The 9,669-nt window shown below is 44.3% G+C and overlaps 1 long non-coding RNA gene across 1 annotated transcript; it reads left to right on the top strand.

Moving 5' to 3' along the window:
- Nucleotides 1–2,588: 2,588 nt before the first annotated feature.
- LOC116571299 lies at nt 2,589–8,173 on the top strand. Its single transcript, XR_004277835.1, has 2 exons — nt 2,589–2,677; nt 7,433–8,173. It is a non-coding gene; the product is annotated as an uncharacterized LOC116571299 (long non-coding RNA).
- Nucleotides 8,174–9,669: the final 1,496 nt, after the last annotated feature.

Genomic DNA, 9,669 nt, shown 5'->3' with positions numbered 1-9,669 from the left:
TGTGAAAATGCTAATTCTGCCTGTCAAGCAGCCATCCGTCCAGGGCGTAAAACAGGTACACTGGAAGATTATATAAAGTTATGTGCTGAAATTGGTCCCTCTTATATACAAGGGTTAACTATGGCAGCAGTGATGAAAGGAGTGACCCCCCAAGAAATGCATCGAAGGTTACAAAGAGGTGAAGGCAATAAGCAGAAATGCTTCCAATGTGGCAAAAATGGACATTTTAGAGCCCAATGTCCAGACCTTAATTCTTCATTGACTCCTCCTAAGGCCCTTGACCCTGTGAAAAGGTCCAATCCTCCTCAGACTATCTGTCCTAGATGTCAACGTGGATATCATTGGGCTAATGAATGTAAATCGAAAACTGATAGATTTGGCAATGTCCTGCCGGGAAACTGGAAGAGGGGCCCGCTGCGGCCCCAACAAATAATGGCAGCAATCTCCCCCGAGCAAACACTGCCAACCTGCCCCGAATTGACCAACTTTTCCGCGGTACCACCGCCAGCGCAGGATTAGATCTGGCCCCTGATGTAGCTGTATATCTAGAAGGAGGAGATCCCCCTAAAGCAATCTCTACAGGAATTTGGGGACCTTTGCCCCCTGGCACTTGGGGTCTACTTTTAAGTAGATCTAGTTGGGTATTAAAGGGACTTATTATTCATCCAGGAGTCATCGATGAGGATTATACAGGAGAAATAAAAATAATGGTTTCTTTGACGTCCGGCACCCTTACACTTCTACCGCATGTTCCTATAGCACAGTTGGTGTTAATACCTCGTGTTAAGACAACCAACAAAACTTTGAAAACTCACAGGGGAGAGGCAGGGTTTGGTTCCACGGATATACACTGGGCTCAAATTATATCTCCGGAAAAACCTTATTTGATGCTTTCCCTGCTCGTTTGTTGCTGCCGGACAGCGACAAAACTCCAAACTTGTACTAAGTTAAATGATGAGTTAAGTTAAATTCATGTAATATTCATTTAATATCATTTCCAAATAAGATAAAATTATAAACATTAAGCACTAAAACATAGGTTTATCTACTTTTGTCTCAACTGCACAGAGAAATTAAATTTGGGTCTGTTAGCCCATTAACAGTTCTCAATTGAAAGTTCAACCTAGAGAGTCCTTTATTAGAAGGTTATACTATGAAAAGAAAAAGCTTCTGAATTACGAAATGTATTCATAAATTTGTCAGCCTAAAGAATTCTAGGGTAACAGCTCACACTTAACTAGTTAAGTTTCACAAGGCATCAAGGTTTCCACAAGTTAAGAATTCTAATACCATTAAAATTACTGAAAAATAAGGGAAATAACTGTATACAAGGAAAGTAACATACATGGTTTTGGTTTTAAAAATCTGAGAAACCGGGACGCCTGGGTGGCTCAGTTGGTTAAGCAGCTGCCTTCGGCTCAGGTCATGATCCCAGCGTCCTGGGATCGAGTCCTACATCGGGCTCCTTGCTCAGCAGGGAGCCTGCTTCTCCCTCTGCCTCTGCCTGCCATTCTGTCTGCCTGTGCTCGCTCTCTCCCCCTCTCTCCCTCTGATAAATAAATAAAATCTTTTTTTTTTTTTTTAAGATTTTATTTATTTATTTTACAGAGAGAAATCACAAGTAGATGGAGAGGCAGGAAGAGAGAGAGAGAGAGAGGGAAGCAGGCTCCCCGCTGAGCAGAGAGCCCAACGCGGGGCTCGATCCCAGGACCCTGAGATCATGACCCGAGCCGAAGGCAGCGGCTTAACCCACTGAGCCACCCAGGCGCCCCAATAAATAAAATCTTTATTAAAAAAAAAAATCTGAGAAACCATACTTGTTGAGAGAAAATACTTTATTTCCTAAAATTAGGCTAATAATTTAAAGACTGCTTCCTCCTCTCTCTGCCTCTCTCTCTGCCTACTTGTAATCACTGTCTGTCAAATAAATAAATAAAATCTTTAAATTAAAAAAAAAAGTATTGTTGATGCAAAATTAGAATTTGTTTTTTTTTGTTAAAAGGAAAATGTTTTATTAGATTATTGGTTTGCTTTTTGAAAACAGTTTTCTGTTTATAGGCAGCCACAGACTGGGCTAGAGTCAAGAGACCAAACCAGGCCCTGACTTGCACCTCCTGGAAGCCCAGGGGCTGATAGCCCTGTGGGTGGAAAAGTTGAGTAGCACTTGAGAAAGGGCCTGAGCTATGGATCCTAAGACTCGCTGATGCGGTTGCCTGCATGTGCTTACCTGGAATGGGCAAAACAGACCTGGTCATTAATCATTGTGGGATTGTGCTGTCCTTGCACGGGCTATAAACTACACCATTGTAAGATTGTAAACTATGTCTTGAGCCACTTTGAAGTTAGTGCATCTGGTTAAGGAGTTACCTGAAGACAGAGACCACTGACTCAGAGGGTCTGCTTGGGAAAACAGGTCATAGGGAAGCTTGAGGGGTTTTATGTGTATGTTGTAAGTTCTTTAGTAATCAGCTAAAAATAGATACCTTCTTATGATTGTTTCTGTTAGTTATATAATGCCTCACAGCCTTGAATAAAACTGGCACTGCTTGGCCATCATCCACTTGGCCCCTCCTGTCCTCATCTCTCTGCGTCTCGTCTGGTCGAGTTGTCGCGCCGGCCGCGACAAGTGGCACCCGAACAGGGACCTGAGCACATGCAAGTGAAAGTGCGTGTCTAGGTAAGTTGTTGCCGATATTCAGGTAAGAGGAGCCCGGTCTTTTCAGGGCCACAACAGGAGTAAAATAATATGGGGCAGTGGCAGTCTATGGAAAAGGTCGTCTTTATGACTGCGTTGCAGGCCCTTATGAAGCAAAAAGGGTCCAAGGTATCTAAAAAGGCCTTGCAGCAGTTTTTTTGTACGGTTTCAGAATTATGCCCTTGGTTTCCAAAAGAAGGAACAGTAAGTCTAGATGCATGGCAAAAGGTGGGACAAGAAATTAAGAATCAAATCAAAATACATGGTCCCACCGCCTGCCCTCCAAGCACCATGCAGGTTTGGGAAGATATTCGGGAGGTATTAGACCCTCAACACTCCTTCAAATTGATTTCGATAGCCTCCCAAGAACCTCCAGATAGGCCTGAAGTTCATGATTTGCCCAAAGTAACGGAGGACATTGAGGATCTGATGGCTGATTTACCTTTGCCATCAGCAGAGCTTATAGAACAGACTTCAAACTCTCGTCCTCCTCCAAGCCATTCCATTTGCAACAACAAAAAATGTGAGCCACATGCTGCTCCTCCTAGAGTCCCTCCAACACCACCCTTGATCAAGGTTGGAGGTTATGAAATTGAGGAAGATGATGTGTATTTGGATGATGACAAAGAGGTAATCTTTTCCTCTTCGGCCCCGGCTCGCCTAAGGTCCTTTTCGCAGCAAGACATACATGGTAAAATTCCCACCTCTCGAAAACTGCGTCCTGTGCTGGGAACAACATCAGGTGGCACTCAAACTTTCACTGTTAATCATACAGAGACACAGACCTATGGTTCTGTCCCTGCAAAGCCCAATTCCCAGATCGGTTATTCAATCATGCAACATGAAAATGGGCAACGGAGATACGCAGATCTTAATTTTAAAATTTTAAAAGAAATTAAGACAGCCACTGCTCAATATGGCCCCACCGCCCCATATACTCTTTATTTACTGGACAGTGTTGGTCAGGTTGCTCTCTGTCCAGATGATTGGAGAGTCATAGCTAAGGCCTGTCTGTCCGGTGGAGATTATCTACTCTGGAAAACTGAGTTTTATGAGAGAGCAAATGAGATGGCGGTTTACAACCACAGAACAAATATTCCGGTCTCATATGAAATGTTGATAGGAATGGAAGCCTATGCTGAGGTCAGTACTCAAATAGACTATCCTGAAATCGCCTACAATCAAATTGGACAATGTGCCTTAGAGGCTTGGAAAAGACTTCCCTCCTCCGGAACTAGAACTGTGGAGCTTTCCAAAATCTGTCAGGGACCGGATGAACCTTACCAGGATTTCGTAGCCAGACTCTCAAAGGAAGTGGGTCGCATCGTGGATGATGGGGAGGCCAGAACCATTATTGTTAAACATCTTGCTTTTGAAAATGCTAATTCTTTTTGTCAGGTGGCTATACGTCCATGGAAAAATAAAGGAACTTTGGAGGATTATATTCACCTTTGTGCAGAGATAGGCTCTTCCTATATTCAGGGCATCACTTTAGCTGCAGCCCTTAGGGGCATCTCCCCTCAGGAAATGCAAAAGCGAATGATGCAGAAGGGTAATAATAAAAAACAGACCTGCTTTCAGTGCGGCCAGGTAGGTCATTTCAAGGCTCAGTGCCCTCAGTTAATGGACGGACAGGTAAAAAATGGAAAGATCAGTAAAAAACCTCCCTTATTATGCCCAAAATGCCAGAGAGGTTATCATTGGGCAAATGAATGCCGCTCTCAAAAGGACAAATTTGGGAACATTATCCAGGGAAACTGGAGGCGGGGCTTACTGCAGCCCCAACAAACAATAGCAGCCATGATCCCTCAGATGTCCGCTCTCGGGCCAGTACCGCGGACCTCCCAGGCATCGACAAGCTATTCCGCGGTACCCCCGCCAGTGCAGGACTAGATTTGGCCCCAGATACTCCGGTATACTTGGAAGCAGGAGAGCCCCCTAAGGCCTTAACCACAGGCATATGGGGACCCCTGCTAAAAGGGACCTGGGCTTTATTCTTAGGGTGTTCTAGTTGGACAATGTAAGGGTTAATACACCCAGGGGTAATTGATGAAGATTATACAGGAGAAATAAAAATTACGATACCATTGAAAGGGGGGATTTTGCATTTATTGACTAAGATACCTATTGACCAGCTGTTTATAATCCCCAGAGCTACCACCACCAACCCTGTTGTAAAGGGCAATAGAGGGAATGGTGGTTTCGGTTCCACTGATATTTCCTGGACTCAACTGATACCTGCAGACAAGTCATACATGACTTGACTTATACAAGGCTGTGCGTTTGTGGGACTCGTTGACAACGGGCGCTGATGCCTCAGTTACTGCAAAACAGCTTTGGCCACGGCGCTGGCCTCTTAAAGACTCAGCCGTCCCAATCAGAGGAGTAGGACAAGCCCATTCCCCACAACTCAGCACCTCGTTTCTAAATTGGTCTATGGCAGAAGGGCATCAAGGAACTTTTCAACCATTTGTCCTGGATATAGATCTTAACTTGTGGGGCCGAGATGTGCTGACCGACATGGGGGTCCCAACCTGGGCTTCCCACACCCTCCGCCGTACCTTTACAATACAAGCTTATTACTGTAGACTTCCAAGATTGCTTTTTCACCATCCCATTAGCCCCGCAGGATTGTGAAAGATTTGCTTTCTCTGTTCCTAGCATTAATCACAAGGAACCGGCTAAGAGGTACCATGGCTAATAGCCCCACCCTGTGCCAAGACTGTGTGGCAAAGGCCCTTGCTCCGTTCCGTGCTCGATTCGAATCTGCAATATATTGCATTCATTATATGGGTGAGCACCTTCTTGCAGCAGAAACTGAGAGCCTATTACAAGAGGCCTTTCAAGATTTGATTCTTAAATTGCAACAGTGGAACTTAGTTATCACTCCAGAAAAGGTGCAAAAAAATGGAGCCTTTTGAATATTTGGGCTTCATCATTGAAAATAAAGAGATTTGGCCTCAAAAGATTACAATTAGAACTCAGTCCCTTGACTTATGGGAGATATTAATTGGATAAGACCCTTCTTATATATTACTGCTGATGATTTAAAAACCTGTATTTGACACCCTTAAAGGAGACAGTGCACCCTCTTCTACTCGTACCCTATCTGAAAAAGCTCAAAAAGCTTTATGACTTTTTAATGACAAACTATCCCAAGCCCATGTAAATCAGTATGACCCTGAGCAGCCTGTTTACTTGATCTTGCTAAGGCCTTCACAATTGCCAGCTGCTGTTACATGGCAGGCTCAGGGGCCTTTAGAGTGGATACATCTGGCCTTACACCAGTTGCAGGTCATTAATGACTATACTGAACTGCTAGCTCAAGTAATTTTAAAAGGCCGACAACGAATTATTCACATGATTGACCAAGAACCTGATTATATCCTGTTGCCCGTGTTAACTGCTGATAAAGTACAGGCCCTACTTAACACAAATCTGAATTGGCAAATAGCTCTGTCTTGTTTTCCAGGACAACTCAAATATCATTGGCCAGCAGACAAACTTCCTACAATTTTTCTCCACTACCTCTGTTTTCAGTTCAGCAATTGTGGTTAACAAACCCTTAGCTAATGCTATTACTATATTTGTAGATGCAGACCAAACTGGGCATGTAGGAATTTATAAAGAGTCCCCATATGCAGAGACTTCTTATCAAGGATACTAGCTCCCTAAATCCGTACAAAGGGCTGAACTGAAAGCTGTCCAGTTAGCCTTGCAGATATATTCTGAACCATGTAACCTATACACAGACAGCCATTATGTGGCGCGAGCAGTCCCATCTTTGCCACAGGCTGCTGTGCTTACCAATGATGAAAAGTTGTGTCATTTGTTTTCTAGCATTCAGCAACTTCTGAGATTGAGACAAGCTCCAATTTTTATTTCCCACATAGGAGCCCATACTAAACTGCCAGGTTCTTTATCCAGAGGCAGTGATCTTGTAGATATGATCACTCATGCATATGTAATTGATGTCACTAATAAACAACTGGCTATACGAAGTCACGCTAAATTTCACCAAAATGCATCGGCCCTACGCCGACAGTTCCGTATAACCAGAGAAGAGGCTTGTCAAATAGTCAAAAGCTGTCCTGCCTGTCCAGTTCATTTTTCATTACCTACATATTTGGTAAATCCTAGAGGGTTTATGCCTGATCACTTACAGCAAATGGATGTGACACTATTCCCTACGTTTGGCCCTTTAAAATAATATACATGTCTCTATTGACACCTTTTCAGGATTTGTACATGCTACTGCACACACAGGAGAAGCTTTTATAGATGTACAAAATCACCTCGTTTCCTCCTTATCCCAAATGGGAACTCCAAAAGCCATCAAAACAGACAATGGCTCTGCATACAATTCAAAAGCCTTTCAAAAATTTTGCCAAACCTTTCAGATTAAACATTTAATGGACATCCCCTATAATTCTCAAGGACAAGCCATTGTCAAAAGGACTAATGGAATCCTTAAATCATATCTCAAAAAATTAAAAGAGGGGGAGACACTACAGGGAACAGTGAAATATTCTCCTCATATGCATTTAACTTTAACTCTTTATGTTTTAAATTTTTTGAATGTCGACGATATAGGTCGCACAGCAGCTGAACTCTTTTGGCATCCAGACTTTTTTCTCCCCTTCCTTATGCTAGGTGGAAAGACCCCCCTGATGGGCACTTGGAAGGGTCCTGATCTGTCCTCCACAAAGGAGGCAGTTTTGTTTGTGTTTTTCTCAGGATGAGGATACCCCGTGCTGGCTTCCAGAAAGGTGGTGCGGAATCCTCGTGTCTCCAACAGAGGATGGACGGCCAGAACAGACAGAGAAGAAAAAGATGTCTCCCCCCTTACAGTCAGAGATCTCCTGAATCGGGCCCTAGACATAGTGAATCAGACCCAACCCAATGAAGCATTGATCACTATATTATTAACATTATTAGATATGGTTGGCCTCCCCCATAGCAAGGCCACAGCCTATTGGGCATAATTGCCTGATCCACCCACTATAAGGCCTCTTACTTGGGATGATCCAAGCCCCGGAGTACACATTAATGCTACAGAATATTTTGGGGGAAGCAGCTCATGGCATGGAAAGTGCAGAATGTTATATTAATTGGACTAGTTTAGCAGCTCAGGTACCTGTATGTTTCCAGTTACCTTCCCCTGGCCATGACCTTATCAATGGATGCATGGTGGTCCAATCAAGACCCCCATATAGTTAGGATATGCAAGAAGTGGAGTTGCTTGATCTAATTCTGAGATACGGCTTAAAAGATGGACTGTCTATGAGATCACTAGTGACAAGACTCCTAAGGCTCCCCAAAGAGGCATGTGTCCTCCTGGGTACCCTATTTGTCCCCCCAAATTAGACTAGACTATTGCAGGTCCCATTTGGACAGAAGGCCTCCAGGAGAAGCCGTTGATCATCTTTGCTCACGACATCCCTGATTTCTCTGTCACCGACTGGTCAAGAGTGGCTAGAGAAGGGGCGCCTGGGTGGCTCAGTGGGTTAAAGCCTCTGCCTTTGGCTCAGGTCATGATCCCAGGGTCCTGGGATGGAGCCCCACGTCAGGCTCTCTGCTCGGCCGGGAGCCTGCTTCCCCCTCCCTCTCTCTCTGCCTGCTTTCGGCCTACCTGTGATCTCTGTCTGTGAAGTAAAATCTTAAAAAAAAATCTTTTTTAAAAAGTGGCTAGAGAAAAACCTCTGCAATATATTGCTTACCACCCCCCGCCCCCGCCTGCTGATGCATGATGTGACCATTCCTGGTGGAATATTCTCTATAGCGGGAGGGATGTTTCATGCAGAACTTTGGAATCTGGTCACTGCCCTGGGACCAATCGGAGTACAAATAGCTAGGGGTGGTTATGCTGCCACAAAAGACTTCAATCTGACCTTGCGGGCCTGTGTTCCTAGACCTTTTTTACTGGTAGTGGGTTCGGGATCAATAGTTCTTATCTCTCCAAGGGGGCATCTATTGTATAATATCCATTGTGACCATTACGTGTTAACAAATTGTCCACCTGTGTCCCTGTCTTCGTCAGGCACAGGTCCCATAATAGTGTTTGTAACTATGCAACCTCCATATAGGTTATTACCTGTGGAAGTAGAAGGACCTTGGTATGCTAATTATGGTTATCAGTTTGCCCTTCCTCCTCCCTCTCTCTGCCTGCCTCTGCCTGCTTCTGATCTCTGTCAAATAAATAAAATCTTTTTTAAAAAGGGCGGGGGGGGGTGGAATGTAGGCAGCCATGACTGGGCTAGAGTCAAGAAACCAAACCAGGCCCCGACTCGCGCCTCCCGGAAGCCCAGGGGCTGATAGCCCTGTGGGTGGAAAAGTTGAGTAGCGCTTGAGAAAGGGCCTGAGCTATGGATCCTAAGACTCGCTGATGCGGTTGCCTGCATGTGCTTATCTGGAATGGGCAAAACAGGCCTGGTCATTAATCATTGTGGGATTGTGCTGTCCTTGCACAGGCTATAAACTACACCATTGTAAGATTGTAAACTATGTCTTGAGCCACTTTGAAGTTAGTGCATCTGGTTAAGGAGTTACGTGAAGACAGAGACCACTGACTCAGAGGGTCTGCTATTAGTGCTTGGGAAAATAGATCATAGGGAAGCTTGAGGGGCTTTATGTGTATGTTGTAAGTTCTTCAGTAATCAGCTAAAAATAGATACCTTCTTAAGATTGTTTCTGTTAGTTACATAATGCCTCACAGCCTTGAATAAAATCAGCACTGCTTGGCCGCCATCCACTTGGCCCCTCCTGTCCTCATCTCTCTGCGTCTCGTCTTCGTCTCACCATGCTCTTTCCCTCTCGACCCTGGTCATACTGTCACTCCGGCTGTGACATCTGTTAAAGATTACATTAAGGACAATCTAAAGATTCTGTGTTTTCTCTTCATCAGATTCTTGATTATTCAAAAAAACTGAGTCTTAACACAAGAGCGAAGTTTGGGGGACGCCTGGGTGGCACAG

The sequence above is a fragment of the Mustela erminea genome, chromosome 13 (assembly GCF_009829155.1).
Source record: "Mustela erminea isolate mMusErm1 chromosome 13, mMusErm1.Pri, whole genome shotgun sequence".
NCBI lineage: Eukaryota > Metazoa > Chordata > Mammalia > Carnivora > Mustelidae > Mustela > Mustela erminea.
This window is presented reverse-complemented; position numbering and strand designations above follow the sequence as displayed.